The sequence below is a fragment of the Mirounga leonina genome, unplaced genomic scaffold (assembly GCF_011800145.1).
Source record: "Mirounga leonina isolate KUSES-001 unplaced genomic scaffold, KU_Mleo_1.0 Mir_180, whole genome shotgun sequence".
NCBI classification, from domain to species: domain Eukaryota; kingdom Metazoa; phylum Chordata; class Mammalia; order Carnivora; family Phocidae; genus Mirounga; species Mirounga leonina.
In genome coordinates, this window is record NW_023270469.1 from 2,003,195 (window position 1) to 2,021,192 (window position 17,998).

The 17,998-nt window shown below is 51.6% G+C and overlaps 1 long non-coding RNA gene across 4 annotated transcripts in view; it reads right to left on the reverse strand.

Annotated features, from left to right (window-relative positions):
* LOC118023485 overlaps window positions 1–17,992 on the reverse strand; it is a 65,153-nt gene extending 47,161 nt beyond the window's left edge. For 2 of the 4 annotated variants that reach the window (XR_004682823.1, XR_004682824.1), the window contains exons 1-3: window positions 17,453–17,992; window positions 15,317–15,427; window positions 6,916–7,009 (exon numbers count right to left, since the gene is read on the reverse strand). This is a non-coding gene — a long non-coding RNA (uncharacterized LOC118023485). Of the gene's footprint in view, window positions 1–87; window positions 5,932–6,915; window positions 7,010–15,316; window positions 15,428–17,452 lie in introns of all 4 variants that reach the window. The other 2 variants (XR_004682822.1, XR_004682821.1) reach the window with 2 other exon arrangements.
* Window positions 17,993–17,998: the final 6 nt, after the last annotated feature.

Sequence of the window (17,998 nt, forward strand, 5' to 3'; positions counted from 1 at the left end):
ATCTACAAAATGAGGCCAACACAGAGCAAAGCAGAGCAAAGAGAAGGAGAGCCCCCTGGATCCAGTTGTACCTGAAGCTTGACTCACCTGTAGATTGTCTTTTCCAGATAGTGAGCCAATAAACATTATTTTTCCTTTAGAGATCTGGGTGGAATTTCTATCATTTGCAGCCAAAAATGTCCCAAGCAACATAGAGACTGTAAGCACGGAAAAGCTCGGCCAAGGCAGGACTCCAGCAGTTAGCAGCATGAAGCACTTGCCTGTGCTCTGAAATGAAATGTTTTCCTCTGCTCTTGGCTCACCAGAGTCCCCAGGCCAGCATCCCCAGTATGAATTTGCCACTCCCTTTGGAGGGCAAGAATTGATGACAGTCAGTTTTTAGCTTGGCTTAGGCTTAAGCAACCAAAATGTTCCCTTTTGCCACGAGTGCAATACAGGGTAGCATCTGGAAAGTGCTATCCAAATGACTCAGATCAAGGTGATGGTTAGCACAAGAGAGAGCAACCCTGGGGCCTGGAACATTCCTCCAGGCTCGTCCTGCAGGGAGATGCCAGGCCTTGGGCAGAGAGTAAGAGCACTGTAGCTGGCATCTGCTCTGTGCCAAGCATTGGTGTCTGCCCACCTTACTCCCAATCTTTACAGTAATCCTGCAAGGGAGGTCTCAAGTTACCAAGGAGGAAACAGAGGCGGAGAGAAGCCATGCAACTTGCCCAAGATCCACACCAGGAAGCTGTGAAGCCAGACGTGTGGGTTTCTGACTGCCTGAATTCTTTCATGCCAAGCTGGTGGGGCTGGGAGGAAACCGGCGCAGCACTCTAGGCGAGGTGGACCACATGCTTGCCTCTGAGTGGGGAGGGAGGACCAGCAAGTCTGTCACGTGGCCGGAGCAAGGAGGGGAGGGGCTCGTCACGGGGGCAGATGCTGACGAGGGGGCTTGGTCAGACAGGATGGTCAGAGAGGCAAGGACTGGCATCCTGCCAAGGCCATTCTTCTGTGACCTATGTGTAAATCAAGGCCTGGCCACTTTGAGCAGGGTTTCGGTTGCTGGTTGGTAGCTGTCGACCGGCTCCTGCTTGCCAGCCTCTCTGTTTGGCACTTGGCTGGGTAGACAGAAATGAGTCACACCCCGGTCCTGCCTGAGCCCCCCTTCCTCTTCCTGGGGCGCAGGCTGCCTGCCAATCCGGAATAAGCAATGCGTGGCCCGAGGGTTCAGGATCTGTGAGGGGAAGGAGCCCTGGGATAGGTTCTCCTCCTGGAGGACCTCAAGCTTTGCAGGGTGGACTCTGGCGGGGGCCCCGGACTTCAGAGACCTGGGTGGTCCCACTGCCGTCAATGGACTGAGGTCCAGGGCTGGCTGTGCCTCTGGTCAGCCATCTGGCCCTGGGCAAGTCCCTTCCTCTCTGACTCTCAGTTGCTCATGTATAAAATGGAGCAAACTGATACCTACAGTACACTGACCTCCTCCACCCCAGGCCTCTTGTTGATCCTACTCCCAGATCCTGGGCGCTGTGTTGCTCCTGTCTGACCTGTAATCGGGTATCCATCTTTCCTTTCTGTTCCGTAAACTCGCCCGTCTCCACCCAGTAACCCCCACCCCTGAACCCAACATGGCTAGCAAGAGTCAACCCCAAAGTCCTGGGTGACAGAGTGACCCAGTTGGGCATCGTGCCCCGCCCCACACAACTGCTAATGTCCCAAAGGGGACTGGCATCCTTGCCTCAAAGCCCGCAAGGTGCTTTATCTGCTTCTGGTGGTGGCCAGAGCCCTCCCAGTCTCCAGAGCCAGGCAGAAGGGACACATGTCGGGGAGGAGGGGGGAGGACCCAACACAGGAAGTGTGGCCAAGAAGCACCCTTACAGTCTGAGTGGGGCACTTTCCAGAAGTGGGATGTGGCCTCATGTGTCAGAGCTGCTGGGGAAGGCAAGGCAGGATGTGATTAATGTCGGCCGTGGGTGTGACAGCCCGCCAGCCTGCCAGCCCGCAGTCTCATTGTTAGAGCAGAACAAATGCAGCCCCCCGCCCGCTCTCCTGCCTGCTGCCTGCCCAGCCCTGCCCTGCGTTGAGTCCCCCTCCTCCCTTGGGGTGTACAAACCCACAGTGCCAGGCTCTTAAAAATAGCATCCTACCCGAAACGTAGGCATGAGACGGAACTCCAGAAAAGGAGAAAGCATCTCCTCCCTTGACTTGGAGCATGTGGACTCTGAGTGAGCTGTGCCTGGCGCTCACCAGGGGCCTCTCTCCGTGCCTTCTGTTCCGCGTGGGGAAGGGAAAGCCCATGTGGTAAGCTCCCCAGCCTAAAGCCAGCACCGTGCTTCAGTGGGGCTGCTGTGTGGGGCATCACCCCTCCCACCCAGGGCCGCTCTGTGCCCCGGCCGTGAAGGAGGGGCTGACCCGAGGAACAGACACTGGGAGCTACTCACTTCCTCCCTTCCTCCCAGAAGGTCACCACGGGCTGGCTGTGACCTTGGCCTCTCCATCCATCCTCTCCCGTGGGGTCAGTGACCCACCTGATTGCAGTTTCTGCCATGTTTTTTTTTTTTTTTTTTTCTCTCAGCTTTGTTGACAATAGCAAAAAATCAGAAGGAGCTAAAACATCCAAAAATAGGGGTCAATCAAGGTAATTATGGCGAAGGCACCAAAGAGCACCCTGTGGTCTTCCAGAAGCCTCTTCAGAACGCCCCATTGTCATTTGTCACCCCGATCGCCCATCCCGTGACCCCCTTCAGGGGAGAGAGAGAGAGAGAAGAAGCAGCAGCTGGTACGTTTCTTTTGACAATGATTCTAAAACACGTCCCTATTTCAGAAACATCAAAGTGTGGGAAAATATGCAATCTGGTGAAATGGAATGATTTGGAGAAAATGTTCTCGATACATTTTTAAGTTTAAAAGAAGTGGGTTAAGCAACATCACGCCCGGTCTTAAGAAAAACTAGCACGCACCTACAGACGTACGCTGTGCTCATTCAACAGTGATTCGAGTCTGTGAGACACGCGAGCCTACAAACAGGCCTGAGGGACACGTAACAAAAGCTATAGCAGTTTGCGTCTCCAGGCACCGGGGCTATGGGCACTATGGGTTCTCTTCCTTGACGTTTTCTGCATTTCCCGATTTTCTGATTTCACAGTCAGGTGACTAAAATCCCAGTGGTTCCTGCTTTTGCCCACTCCCCATGTGTCCGTGCTCACCTGTGTAGAACGCCCTGCAACGGGGACCCATTCAGGCCTCACGACCCTCTGTGGCAGCAGGAATCCTTGCTGTTGGCATTCTGCAGGTTGGAAAACTGAGACTCAGACAGACTGAGTAATTTTTCCGACGTGGTGGAGCCCAGTTTCAAGCTCCGGTCAGCACGATTCCAGAGCAGAAGCTCCTAACCAATATGTGCGGACAGGAGCCTCACTGCAGGCCCTGCATCTTCATGCCACAGGGCATCTAAGGACAGTGCCACCTCCCTTCTGGCCAGGAAGGGAGGCCTTGATGTGGAGCCCAGAGAGGGCCCCTCACGCGGCTACCGAAAGGCTGGGAGCTGGGGCTGGAGTCCCCCAGCCCCTTCGGTCCTGAGCCACTGAAGTGTTTTGTGGCATAAAATGAATGTGATCAGGCTGAGAAAACCAAGACCCAGACCACTAGCCCAGCCCACCCAACCCCTCTTGCAGGCGGACATAGGAAACGGATATTCCCACAGCACCACACGAGGATGCTTTGGCAAACCTCCCTGAACCCCCTTTTCACGGTGTCTTCTTGTTCTGCTGAAAGGAGTCTCCAGCTTCCCCAAGAGAGAAACATTCCTGACATCATTTCTTCTCAGCTGGGCAGCCAAGGGAGCAGCTGGGAGCCCTCCAAGCAGGGGGGTGGGGAGCATACTCATTTGCTAGCACTCAGCTGAGAATCTTTTCTCTAGGAGACCCCAAGAAACCGCTCCAAACAAACAAAAAGGCTGCTGGGGAAACTGGTGGCCAGGAACCCCAGGGCAGCCACTGCAGCCCTAGAGAGAAGGATAGAGTCAGCAAATTCCAGTGTCTCTGGTACTGGGCATCGCCGCCAACCACGGAGCTCCCTGAGGCACCGGGCTGTGCACCCATGGCAACAACCCGAGTGGGGCAGGATGGTCCCATTGTCCAGGCGAGGGAAGCTGAGGCTCCGAGAGGTGAAGGACAGCGCCACAGCCAGAACGCAGCCTGAGCTCAGAACGATGCTCTCCCAACTCTCTGTAATGTCCCTCGGGTCTCAGACTCCTTTGGGGACGCTGTGGAAGCCATATACTCTCTGCTTTAAAAAAAAATTGCGCTCAGGCTTTTCATGCGAAACATGGCAGATAAATTCAGGGAGGTCAAGCTCTCCTCGAAGGCCTTTGATAAGAATCTCCGTCAACTGTCCAAACACATTCACCTCCACCCTGTGTCCCTGGGCCAGCACGGTGGTCAGGAGAAAGGGGCGGGGGTAAGGATATTCGTCACCACCTGCTACCGCAGCCTTGGAGGGGAGAAGGACCCAGAACTGCGTTTTCCCTGTAGCGGCCCTGTGCTCGCAGGACCAGGACTCTGTGCATGGTGGGAGAGCCAGACCTGGCCCCCCCCTCCAACATTTCTGGCTACCGGGAGCTCCAGTCTCACCCCCATTTCTAAACTTGTAAGACTCGTGTCAGACTTCGGACCTCCAGAACGGGGAAATAGATATGTGTGCTGTCTTAAGCTCTGGAGTTTGTGGGCATTTGTTACAGCCGCCACAGGAAGCCAAGGCACCCCCCGAGAAACAAAGCTTTGGGGCTGCTCTCCCAGTTTGCTCTTCCCTGCACGGAGCAAGCAAGCCCACAGACCTGGAAGCCAGACCCCATGGGAAAATTTAAGCTCTGCTTTCTAAGAACACCAAGATGTCAAGTGACCCCTAGGAGATCGGTCTGCTCCATCTGAACCCACCGCGGCCACACCCCAATCGCTGTGAGAAAGTGTCACTGCTCACAGGCGCCAGCCACTCTCAGGCTGCTGTACTCACGGTCCCTGAGCCACACAGCAGCCCATTACGCAGATAGGAAAAGTGAGGTGCAGGGAGACTGAGTGGCGTGCCCAGGGCCACGCAGCCACGGACCCAGGTTCCCCAGGCTCTGGGCTCTTCCAGCTCGCTCTCATTTCCAACACAGCCCACTGTGAATGAACCCAGACATGATGAAGGGGGTGTCGGTATGGTCACCGCAGGGCGGAGGCGGGGCACGGGCAGTGCGGCATGCATGCCCAGGGAGACGCGGCGCCTGTTATCTGTGGCAATGGGCCAGCGACGGTGAGATAATCCAGGGGTGCTCCTGCCTCAGCAGAGACAGCCCCTCAAACCTCCCAAAGGAGCTCACGGGGGACATGGTGCCAACAAGTCCCTCCCCTCACTGCAGGAGAACCAGCCCCGCGGTGGATGGGAAGGCAGAAAGTGTCCCGAGAGGCCGCAGAGTCCATCCCCGCTGGTGAGGAGATGAACCTGGCAGACTTGGCCTCAGACAGTGCTAGAAGGTGCCCAGGGGGTCATCTGGGCTAGCTGTATCTGCCCAGCTGTGAAATGACTGATTACAAGCACAGACATGATCAAAAGCTGGCTCTAACGGAGTATGGTGGCCCCCACGATGATGACAAAGGGTGACAACAGCCCAGTCATGATATGAGCCCCACTCCACCCACACCTCATGCTGCACGGCCGCGCAGCCCCGTGGAAACACAGCTGGGGTCAGACAAATCCAAGTTAGGAATCTGGCGCGACGGTAGACCACAGCTGACCTCCTGAGCCTCACTGTCCTCCTCTGCAAATAGAACCCTTATTTTGTTCTGGCTTCCACACTCTGCATATCCAGGACTTCAGGACAGGCAGAAGGCGTATCCTGATGGATCAAGGGCCATCACAATGGCTCTAGTCCTCTTGTCTGTTGTTACTTTCAACACAGATATGTGACACAACCTAGCCAATGAGCGGAGGGGCTTCAGTGAAAGATTTTTTTTTTCCCTTAAAATTGATACACAAAGAAAGATAATCTTTCTCCTTCTGTTGGAAACTGCATGTGATGCCTAGAACAGCTACAGCCACTTGTAAGCATGAGGAGAACCAGCCCGACGTCAAGGCTGACACCCAGAGGATGGCACAATGTGTGAACAGAAGGAGGCTGGGTCCTCAACGGTGTCTGTGAGCCAGGGCATTAACCAACTCTAGAGCCTTCCTGTCTCAGGACTTCTTGGCTTTTTGAGCTGCTAGTTAGCAGATTACATGGATAATGTCACATGCTAATGTCAGAAGCATGGATGGATAGTGAATAGGATGTATTACTCTCAAATGTTATCATACATTTAATACAGAAAAATGTGGCCAAACATAGGTGATCAAAAATATGAAGATGTTGTGAATCATACCAACCATTTTCTACATTAGCAATCAGCTCCCAAAAGTTGGTTGATAAGTGGATTAGCTGGGTGATCCCCAATGGCCCCTTTGACTCTTTTCTCATCTGCTAATTAAGAAGTTAACCTCACATGACCACCAAATTCTCTTCCAGATCAAGTCTTTCCCATCCTGGGATTCACACTGTGTTATAAGGAAATGTTAACAATATTTTGGAAAAAAATTCCACTCTGCAAGCACGAGGGTAGAAACATAATTACACATAACAAATCATCTCTGATAGACAAGATACTGTACTAATTGGAGAAATTAGCATGGTACCACAATCTTTACAGAAGAAAAGGGAGAGCTTTGGAAGAAGCACTGTAAAAGCTTATTTGGCAAGTCAGAACGACCATCAGCAAACATTGAATAAGTGCCTACTGTATACAAGGCGTCCATCTAGAGCTGGAAACCCAAAGTGACAAACACGTATCAGACCTAGTCCCTGTTCTCGGGGAGCACAGAATTTAGTTAAGGCTCTAACAGATGTGTGTCGACAAGACTGACCTTCCCTTCGGATGCGCTGGCATGGCCTTCCCGCGTTTCACAGCCAGGGACGGTTCTGATGGTTCTGTACTGATGTTTTTGTGGCACGCTGTCCCTGCGTGGAAGAGAGTGAGTCTCAGCGCCAAGGAGCCAATGCATGAAAAGAATCACACGTATGGCATGTGGGCCAGTGGTTTAAAAAAAACGTCAGCTATAGAACAACTCTTTAAACAAAATCTGAAGCTGACGTCAAACACACATGACCTATGCAAGCATGCAAACACACATATGTATCTGGGCCGCTGTGGTTAACATGTGAGGGCAAGACCTCCACTGGGTCAGGAAACCTCTAACGTGATTAGGGTCACACAGTGGCCAGGACATGGGATCTGTCCTAGCCGGCTGTGTGCAGAGGGAACATAGCCTCTTTATCTGTGAAGAGAGAGCTGAGGGACACGATGCAGAGCACCGAGCCTCTGGCAAGTCCCCAGAAGGGCTGTGAGCTCCGTGACACCGGGGTCACCTGAGCCATGTGGAAGAGACACTCCATGATGACCTTCCTCATTATTCAGCCTCCATCTGCGCCATTCTGGAGGGGACAGGGCAGCGGGACTGGGGACCAGGAAACCTTTGTGCAGGCCCCGCTCTGCCAATGCCTGCTCTCCTTCCTCAAGGCCTGATCGCCTCCCTTGCCAGGTGAGGATAACGATCTATTGATTTCCAAGGCATGTCACAGGGTTAAATGAGGCATGAAAGTGCTTTGTCCCCTGGCATTTCTGCCTTTCCTGCTTTTGGTGCCAAAACTTTTAGCTTGGCTGGGCTTGGCAGGAGACACAGTGACCTCCCAGCCTTGAGGCCTAGCACTGTCACTTTCTAGCCATCTGTCCTTTAAAAGTGACTTGAGACTCTGTGCTCTGTGCACCGAACCCACTGGATAAATGACGGCAAGTATGATAACATCCTGTTATTTTTGTCCTGTGACACGGAAATGGCTTGGGCCAACACACACACACACACACACACATACACACACTAAGGTCAGGGGGACTCATTCGGCATCAAGAACTCGTTCACATGAGAGACTATGGACTCTGAGAAACAAACGGAGGGTTCTAGAGGGGAGGGGCGTGGGGGGATGGGTTAGCCTGGTGATGGGTATTGAGGAGGGCACATTCTGCATGGAGCACTGGGTGTTATGCACAAACAATGAATCATGGAACACTACATCAAAAACTAATGATGTAATGTATGGTGATTAACATAACAATAAAAAAAATTAGAAAAAAAAAAAAGAACTCGTTCAGAGGCCAGGTGATATGGAAGACTTCTCACCCTGGCCCTGTTTGCACTGGTTACAGCACCAAGCCTGTTATGGGACCCCTACCCTCAACAGAACACAGGAAGAAGATGCTCCTAGAGATGCTGCCAGCCACCATTTCTTGAGCACCTGCTAAGCAGTATCTCATCTCATTCCCCAGCCACCTTTTGAAGTAGATCCTTCTACCTCCATTTTGCAGAGGAAGGGGGGACACGGGAGAGGAGGCGAAATGCAAACTGAGGGTGAGAGCCAGGATTAGAATCCGCTCCCTCTGACTTCTGCAGCTCCTGCCCTTAACCTCTCTGGTCCACCAGAGGGGAGATGGGCTCGGGAAGGCTTCTGTGGGCAAACCACGGTATTGGCTAGGAATGCATTCAGCAGCACGTAGCAGAGAGCCCAACTAACTTGAGCAAACGTGGGTTTATTTTTCAAAAAGGAGCTTGGTGGAGCAGCTGGGTGGTGCCAGGCACAAGGTCTGGGCTGAGTGTCCCTCCTGTTCATCATCACAAGGTGACAAGATGGTAGCCGTGGCCCTCCAATGCGTGGCTGCACGGCGTTCAAGAGAGCTCTGGTGGGCAGGGTGAAGAGCTTTGCCTGACGCAGTTCCCCTTCTGGTAGAAAAGCAGTTTCCCAAAAACCCCTTGTCAGGCTTTTACTTGAGTCTTATTGGCCAGAACTGGATCACAAGGTTACTCCTGGATACAAGGGAAGCTGGGCATGTAGAAGTTTTGTTTTCCAACCTTCGTAGCCAGAGACGGTGAGAGAGAACAACCAGGAATGGCTTTCTGGTCGTTCACCAGCCATGTTGAACACCTACCGAGTGGCTGTCCCCACTCTTGTCTTGGAGACCAGATGCGTGCCCTGGGGCTGTCATTACAAAACACCACGTATAGGGAGTGGGGTGGGGGTTTGCTTAAAACAGCAGAAATCTGTTCTCTCTCAGCCGTGGAGGCCACAAGCCCAGAGTCAAGGTGGAACAGGGCCTCTCTCCCTCTATGGGAGCTCCTTCCTGCCTCTTCCAGCTCCCAGGGGCTCCTCAAGTCCCTCTGTCTCTGCCTCTGTCCTCACATAACCTCTCCCCTGTGTGTCTCCTCTTCTAGAAGGATACTAGTTCTTGGATTAGGACCTACCCTCATGACCTCATTTCAACCTGATTACATCTGCAAAGACACTATTTCCAAATAAAGTCACATTCACAGGTACTGGGGGTTAGGACTCCAAGACATCCTTTTTGGGGGACACAACCCCTAAGAGAGACCGTGTCAGCCTTCTGTCTTTGGGAGGGAATGTAAAGGACCACACCTGCTCCCTTCAGAGGCACAAAGACGTCTTCTTCCAAGATTAGACCCCACCCCCCACCCCTGCTCCCATGGCCTCGGGTCAGCCTTGCCTGAGTAGGGGGTTTTGGATCCCCCCCTTCTCCTTCCTCATACCCCCCTTTCCACCAGAGGCCCTCCAGAGTCCTCTGCTGCAGGGGCTCATCTCTCCTCCTCCTGCCGGAGGGTTTTCTTGGACACATGAGTCCTAAAGCCTGTCAGAGACAAAATAGTTTTCAAACCCCTGAACGAACCACCCTTCTCGATAGGGCCCTTACCTCCCACCTGAAACCTGGCACTTGCCGTCCACGTGGCCCCTCAATGCTCAGGGCTCCTGGGGTTACCTTTCCAGGGAGGGCTCAGCTCCTCCCCTGGCCCAGCGCTGGTTACCTGTCCCCAGGTGACATGCCTGTGCGGCCAGAGCTGCGTGAGCCCCTTCTCCAGTCCTCCCCTTTGTGACGGGATGAGGAAATTGCTCTTGGAGGAACAGCCCTGGGGCATGCAGCTTCTCAACATGGGTGTGGGGTGAGGTGCAAGAAGCATTACACCTGAGAATCCTAACCCTAACTGCTAGGCTTATTGAGCACCTGCCACAAGCCTAGTGGTTCAAGCCTACCACCTCTGAGTCGATGGGGCAGGAGCTCCTGGGAGCTGGGAAGTGACTTGCCCCCAGGCTAGGTGCACCTAGAGCAAAACACTTTGCTGCTTGCTTCTTTTGCGGGGAGCGGGGGCGGGTAGCAGGATGCAATTTTCTGGGCTGTTACCCTGAAGAGGGAATTTATTACATTTAAGGACTTTAGCATGAATCCTCCTGGTCCTAAAAACCTATAAAACATCAGGACAAAATGTGGTTAGACCCACTCGGCTCCCTCGTCTTCAGTAACTGCTCGAGCACAAGAGGGGATGTGTCTCTGATTTCCATCAGCCCCTGAAGCCACCGAGGACACCCCAAGCTGAGTTCATGTGGTGCCTCTATGTCTTCACAGGGGCCAGAAGGTCTCATGGGCGAGTGGCTGAACGCACGCAGGGGCCGGGGGAGGCAGAATATGGGGTTGTCCGATCCCACACCTTCATTCCCCCTCATCATTCTCAGCGTCCCCACCCCCAGACCTTCGCCAGAAGCAGAGGTATGTTAATTTGTGCGACTGCAGAACCCACAAACTCGAGAGGCCTGAAACAGCACCCATGTATCATCTGGCAGCTACACATGCCAGAAATTGGAACAGACTCATCTAGGATCTCTGCTCAGGGTCTCCTGGGCAGAAATCAAGATGTTGGTGGCTGGGTTCTTGCCAGTGGGAGAATCTGCTTACAAGCTCAAGCAGGTTCTGGCAATCCACTTCCTGGAGGCTGTAGGTCTGAGGACCCATGTCTTTGCTGGCTGTTGGTCAGGACCACCCTTTGCTTCCTTCCCACGTGGACTTGTCTGTTTTACAAGCAGCAATGACATCTCCTGTCCTCCTGACCCTTCTAACATTGCTGACACCCCATCTAAATATCCAGTTTCCGGGGCTGTGAGAGGATACATTTCTGTGGTTTTAAGCCACGAAGTTTGTGATAATTTATCTATGGCAGCCCTAGGAAACTAATACACACACTGTGTGTGTTATTTATTTATGTATTTATTTATTAATATTTTGTTTCTTTATTAGAGAGCAAGCACAAGCAGGGGGAGCGGCAGGAAGAGGGAGAGGGAGAAGCAGACTCCCTGCTGAGCAGGGAGCCCAATGTGGGGCTCGACCCCAGGACGCTGAGATTAGGACCTGAGCTGAAGGCAGACGCTTAATCTACTGAGCCACCCAGGTGCCCCAGTGTGCGCGTGTTTTTTTGTTTTTTTTAAAGATTTTATTTATTTATTTGACAGAGAGAGACAAAGCGAGAGAAGGAACACAAGCGGGGGAGTGGGAGAGGGAGAAGCAGGCTTCCCACCTGCCGAGCAGGGAGCCCGATGCGGGGCTCGATCCCAGGACCCTGGGATCATGACCTGAGCCAAAGGCAGACGCTTAACGACTGAGCCACCCAGGTGCGCCTGTGTGCGTGTTTTTTTTAATGTAATCCTGACTGGCTACAACCCTCACCCTATTTTATTATTCCATCCATCTTCAGTCACTTACTTTTTGCCGGCCTCTTTCAAACATTTTAATTTGCAACCCCTGGTGTAATTAAATATAACACTGGGTTTCAAAAGCAAATACCTCATATTACACATAAGAATAAACTGCAGGGGTGCCTGGGTGGCTCAGTCTGTTAAGCATCCCACTCTTGATTTCAGCTCAGGTCATGGTTTCAGGGTCATGAGGTCAAGCCCTGCACTGGGCTCTGTGCTGAGCATGTAGCCTGCTTAAGATTCTCCCTCTCCCTCTGCCCCTCCCCTCCTGCTTGTGCATGCACACACATGCATTCTCTCTAAAATAAATAAATAATAAACCCCAAATGGGTCAGGTATCTAAAAATGAAAAAAATGAAACCATATATATAAGAAAACCTATAAACCTATAAATTTCTTTATAATCTGGTTGTAGGGAGTGGTTTTTCTAACCACAACTAAAAATCCAGATGTAATAAGTGATCATAAAAATAAACTCTTTCAGGGCGCCTGGGTGGCTCAGTCGTTAAGCGTCTGCCTTCGGCTCAGGTCATGATTCCAGGTCCTGGGATCGAGCCCCGCATCGGGCTCCCTGCTCCGCGGGAGGCCTGCTTCTCCCTCTCCCACTCCCCCTGCCTGTGTTCCCTCTCTCGTTGTGTCTCTCTCTGTCAAATAAATAAATAAAATCTTAAAAAAAATAAACTCTTTCAAGATAAAAACACCATAAATGAAGTCAAAGGCAACTGACAAGCTGGGACAGAATATTTTCAACATAAATCACAGATAAAGGGCTATTAACTCTAATATATAAAGAACTCTCAGGCGCCTGGGTGGCTCAGTTGGTTAAGCGACTGCCTTCGGCTCAGGTCATGATCCTGGAGTCCTGGGATCGAGTCCCACATCAGGCTCCCTGCTGAGCAGGGAGTCTGCTTCTCCCTCTGACCCTCCCCCCTCTCATGTGCTCTCTCTCATTCTCTCTCTCAAATAAATAAATAAATATATATATATATATATATATATATAAAGAACTCTCAAAAATTGATGGAGGGGTGACTGGGTGGCTCAGTGTGTTAAGCATCCAACTCTTGGTTTCCGCACATGGGTTGTGGGATAGAGCCCCATGTTGGGCTCCTTGCTCAGCTTGAAAGAGTCTCTCCCTCTGCCCCTCTCTCCGCTCATGCCCCCCCTCCATCTCTCTAAAAATAAATAAATCTATCTTTAAATAAAATAAATAAATAAAAATTGACAGAAACAAGGACGCAAAACCTGATAGAAAAATGGGCAAAAAACATGAACAGGCAACTCATTAAAAAAAAAAAAAGATACAAAAATGGCATCCACATTTGGTTCTCCAACCCTACTGAAAACTCTGAATCCCCTGTTGTAATTTAATAAACCTGTTTCTGCTCAAACCAGACATAGCAGACTCTGCTGTTTGCAGTTTATTTCATAAGCACAGGCTGTTTCCAGATATCAATCCACCTCAAAGCACAAAGACTTCCCAGCCTACAGTGTCTCCAAAAATTACTTATACAGACTGTGGAGACAGCTGCATGAAAGAGGAGTTCGTGGATATATTTTCAAGCAATCACAGTTTTATCACAACAGGAGGACTGCCTTCCGGGGTGAGCACCTTGAAGGAGGGAGTGTTACTGGGTTGGGTGAGCGCTGGTGTGTTTGCTTAAAAAGAATCCTCCCATCTTTTAGAGTTACACCTTGTCACCCAGACATATGTTATCTGCCTTTGGAATGTATTTTTCACCCAGATTTGAGTCTGGGTGTGACCTGTGTCTTGAGCCGTCACACCAGGGGGCGCAGCCTTGACTGGGATGGCACTGGGAAGCAGTCCAGTTCCTCCACGTTAGCCCTGCTTGTGCTTCTCAGAAACACCCAGGGGATCTAGAGGAGGTAGATCGGGTTTCAGCCTGGTGCAAGGTCCAGGGTAAGCAGAATGCCTTCTGAAACTCAATCGCAAAGCACAGAAACAACCTGAATGCACAGCAAGAGGGGATTAGTAGAAAATATCGTGGCATATCCAAACAGGATTCTAGGCTGCCCTTGAAAACCAGGAGTTACAAGAGAGTCTGTGACATGGGAAGACATCTGTGATATGTTGTTAAATGGAAAAAAGAGATCGCAAAATGTGGAGAAGAGCCCTATTTTTGTGGAGGATACCACTTCTGTAAAAATAGGTGTGCATATAGGGCGCCTGGGTGGCTCAGTTGGTTAAGCGACTGCCTTCGGCTCAGGTCATGATCCTGGAGTCCCTGGATCAAGTCCCACATCGGGCTCCCTGCTCGTCAGGGAGCCTGCTTCTCCCTCTGACCCTCCCCCCTCTCATGTGCTCTCTCTCTCTCTCTCATTCTCTCTGGCTCAAATAAATAATAAAAATAAAATCTTTAAAAAAAAAATAGGTGTGCATATAAATATGTGTGAATACAACAGTGTCTAGGAGGATGTGTTTTAAAATGTTAATGTTGTTACGACTGAGAAGCGAGATTATGTGTGACTTTTACGTCGTCTTTTAGTGAGATACGATCTCTGTACAAGGAGTATGTATTACTCCATAATCAGGCAAAACAACGCTAATATATATGTATATTACTATGTATATATGTATAAAACTCCTAATTTATTTGCTTTAAAATAATCCATTAGAAAAATGTGCGTCTGCCAGGGTGGGGGCAATAAATTAGCCATTACCGTGGAAGCTGGGTGACAGGGACACAGGGAATCACCATACCAGTCAGATGACTTTTGGGTATGCTTGAGAATTTCCATAGTAGAAAGATAAGCAAAACACACAAAACCAAAAGCAGCAGTGAGGGGCGCCTGGGTGGCTCAGTCGTTAAGCGTCTGCCTTCGGCTCAGATCATGATCCCAGGGTCCTGGGATCAAGCCCCGCATCGGGCTCCCTGCTCTGCAGGAAGCCTGCTTCTCCCTCTCCCACTCCCCCTGCTTGTGTTCCCTCTTTGGCTGTGTCTCTCTCTGTCAAATAAATAAATAAAGTCTTAAAAAAAAGACAAAACCCAAAAGCAGCAGTGAATTAATTGTTGGCTTTCAGAGATATAACTATGGTTTGAGAAAGGCAAAAATGTGAAAAATGAACAAACATACAGAAGAAATAAGGTTCAGGACTTAACGAGAACCCATGAGCCACTGAGGGTGTGACCTCTTTAAGCCTCAGCTTCCCCAGCTATATAACAGGGAGGATCCTTGTCCACTGGCAGGCCTGTGATATGGACGTAAGTGATTATTTTCATGGTTGCTCTTCGTCCAGAGAAGGACGCCAGATGCCTGAAAGCAAAACCTCCACTGCCCAACGCAGTTTTCAAATGTCGGTGTGCACTGGGGTCACCCGAGAGCTAGCATAAAGCAGAGTCCAAGACCCCAGCCCCTGGGAGTCTGACTCTACACCTGGGGTCAGGCTTAGGAAATGTCCATCTTAAATAAAAGCCCAGACAATTCTCTGCTGTGGAAATGCCGCACATAGCCAAAGGCCAAAGACACCCAGGAAAGCAGGTCTGCCCTGAAGGAAAACGTGCAGCACTGCAGAAACAGCGCCGGGCACAATGGGGACATTTGCCCATTTATGACTCCAGGTGGACTCAGTCAGCAAAGTCCAGGCTGGGAAAAACTGGCATGCAACAAATACGACCGGAGTCTCTGGTTTGCAGAAATAATGCATAAATGACATGTCACCTTTGTACTTTCCTCCGGGAGGGACAGAGCCTGGGCAACTGACTTATGTCAGGACGTGGTTCCAACACGCACAAGCTGCACAGCCCTGGGCCCACGGTGACCGGTCCACATCTGTAAAACGGAACAATAGCAGCAGCTCTCAGAACCAGGCACACAGAGTTGTGGCGATCACATGAGGTGATCAGGAGCTGAGGCACCAAGCAAGGGTGCCGTCGGTAAGAGTAGGGACCCACTTCTTAAGGCCTGCACATAAGGGGTTTTGGGTCTCTTTGTTTTCTGTCTCAGAAAGACAGAGCCTCGGACAAAGGAAAAACGAAACTCAGTAGGTATCTCCAACTGGACACCATGCACACCCCTCAATGAACCCTCAGGGAAAGGTAAGTGGGGGATCCCGGCACAGAGGCTGTGTGTGCACCTGAGCCCCGACTGCTCGAGGAGCTCTGGTCTTAACTGGACTCTCAACCTTAGCCCTGTTTTCATTTTCCTATCCCAACGTAGCCTCTAGGCTCCTCCTCTAGGGCTGGGTTGTAAACGAGAAGGGAGAAGTGGGGCGACAGGGCGGGGGTGGGGTGCAGGTGGCCGAGCCCTGGCCACAGCCCTGGCCCTGCCTCCGCAGCAAAGTCACCAGTGTCGCCACTCCGGACACAGGAAGTCATCCAGGCACACCACGTCTTCATTACAAAAGCGTTTCTTTGGGGCATTTGGGGTGAACTCCCAGTCTTTCCCTCGCTCTCTTTCTCAAAAATAGTATTAATTTATACTCCGTTCCAGCTTTATGGAAAACGTAGACAGACCTACTGTTCTGCCCTAGACCTACGCCGTGAGCTCCCGAGGGCAGGGCCCATGGCACCGTTGATGCCTGGCCTGAGTTAGGCACGTTGCAGGTATGTTCACTCCTGGGAGTGAACTTGCTGTCCCACTCAGCGTCTCACCGGGCATCTCTCCTTGTCTGAACACATGGCCTGCTTCCCTTTTACCTGCAACCCCTTTGACTGTGTGGAGGAAGGCCCCACCATCTGACTTAACACTGCGCCCCACCTCCCCAGCCTCCTCCCATGGATCCTCGGGCCCTCCACTTTGTAGGAGGTGGAGGAATGTTCAAATCCCACCTGAAGCCAGGGATCACCTTTTGCAGAGAGAGGGGACAGAACCAGCTCCAAACAGCCCGGAGCTGGAGGCTGTTTTAGGGAAGGAGCCCTAGGTGGGAGGGAGAACAGCGGCTGGCTAAGAGAACCACAGCCCCACGGCCAGGCCTGAGGGACAACACTGGGAGGGACTGGCAGGTCGTCGTCCACTCTCCCCTCCAGGAGGCTCCTAGCTGCTTCCTGGGAAAGGGAACAGTATGCGAAGAGAAAGCTCCCGCAGATGGGTGGCCATCTGCTTTGGAGACAGGAGTCTAGGCCGTCTGTTCCTTAAAGTGGACGAGCTGGGTCTCATTCCTCTTGGAGGCCCCCAAGTCCTTAGTGGGGTCTGGTCCTGCAGGGTAGCGATTCACTATCCGCGGAGCTGAATTAAATTGCGCTGGAGTGAGGGGAAATCACGCTGTAAGAGTGTCCAGGGGCAGCCATGACAAATGACCGCAGACCGGGGGCTTCACATGACAGAAATGTTCTTCTGCGGTCAGACGTCCAAAGGCAAGAGGTCCGCAGGGCTGTGCTCCCTCCACAGGCTCTAGGGGAGGGTCTTTTCTACCTCTTCTAGCTCCTGATGGCTCCAGGCATGCCCTGGCTCTAAACCTCTGCCTGTTTTCAATGGCGTCCCCCATCCCTGAGTCTCTGCTTGTTGTTTCCTATTACAAAGGACACTCTCATTTTGATTCTTACCTAAAGTATATCTGCAAAGACCCTATTTCCAAAAAAATTCACATCCTGAGGTTCTGGGTGGACATGACCTTTTGGGGGACACCACCATTCTGGCCATTACACACATTCCATAGCACATCGCACAGCAAAAAGTGGCAAGAAGGCAGTCAAGAGCTGGGGGGCCTTGATCCTGGTACTTGTGGCTCAGCTGTCCCAGCTGTCTGGGCCCTCTGTTCGCACCTCTGACCTCCACTGCCAGCTGGGAGTGGGGTCCTGGCTTCCTTTTACACATGGAGGCTTGAGTGAGTGGCCAAGGTCACAGAGCTGGCTGTACCTGGGACCGGAACACAGGTCAGCTTGACACCATCACTTGGGGGCTTCACAGCCTGGCTGGGCTGGATTGGAGGGACCCTCAGTGCTGGAGGGCCCTGAGATCTTTCCGCTCCGAGGAACCTAATTAACCAAGAGAAGGCAAAGGTGTTGACTCGCCTTGATTTTCACATTGCTTTACTTCCACATATCATAAATTTTGGAATGTGGCTACTTTCCTGGAATCACTTGGAAAGGTGAGGTCAAAGAGAACAAGGATTAATTTAATTATTTATAGAAATTAGTCTGTAATGGGAAATGAGATAGGGAGACCCAACGGAGCCAGACTTTCCCCTGCTGCCTATGCAGATTTTACACTCCTTAGGATTGTCACCCAGATGCTGGGATGTCTGGGAGTGTCACCCGGTTGCTGGGATGTCTGGGGCTGTCACCCGGTTGCTGGGATGTATGGGAGTTTCACCCAGTTGCTGGGATGTCTGGGACTGTCGACCAGATGCTGGGATGTCTGGGACTGTCACCTGGATGCCAGGATGTCTGGGAGTGTCACTGG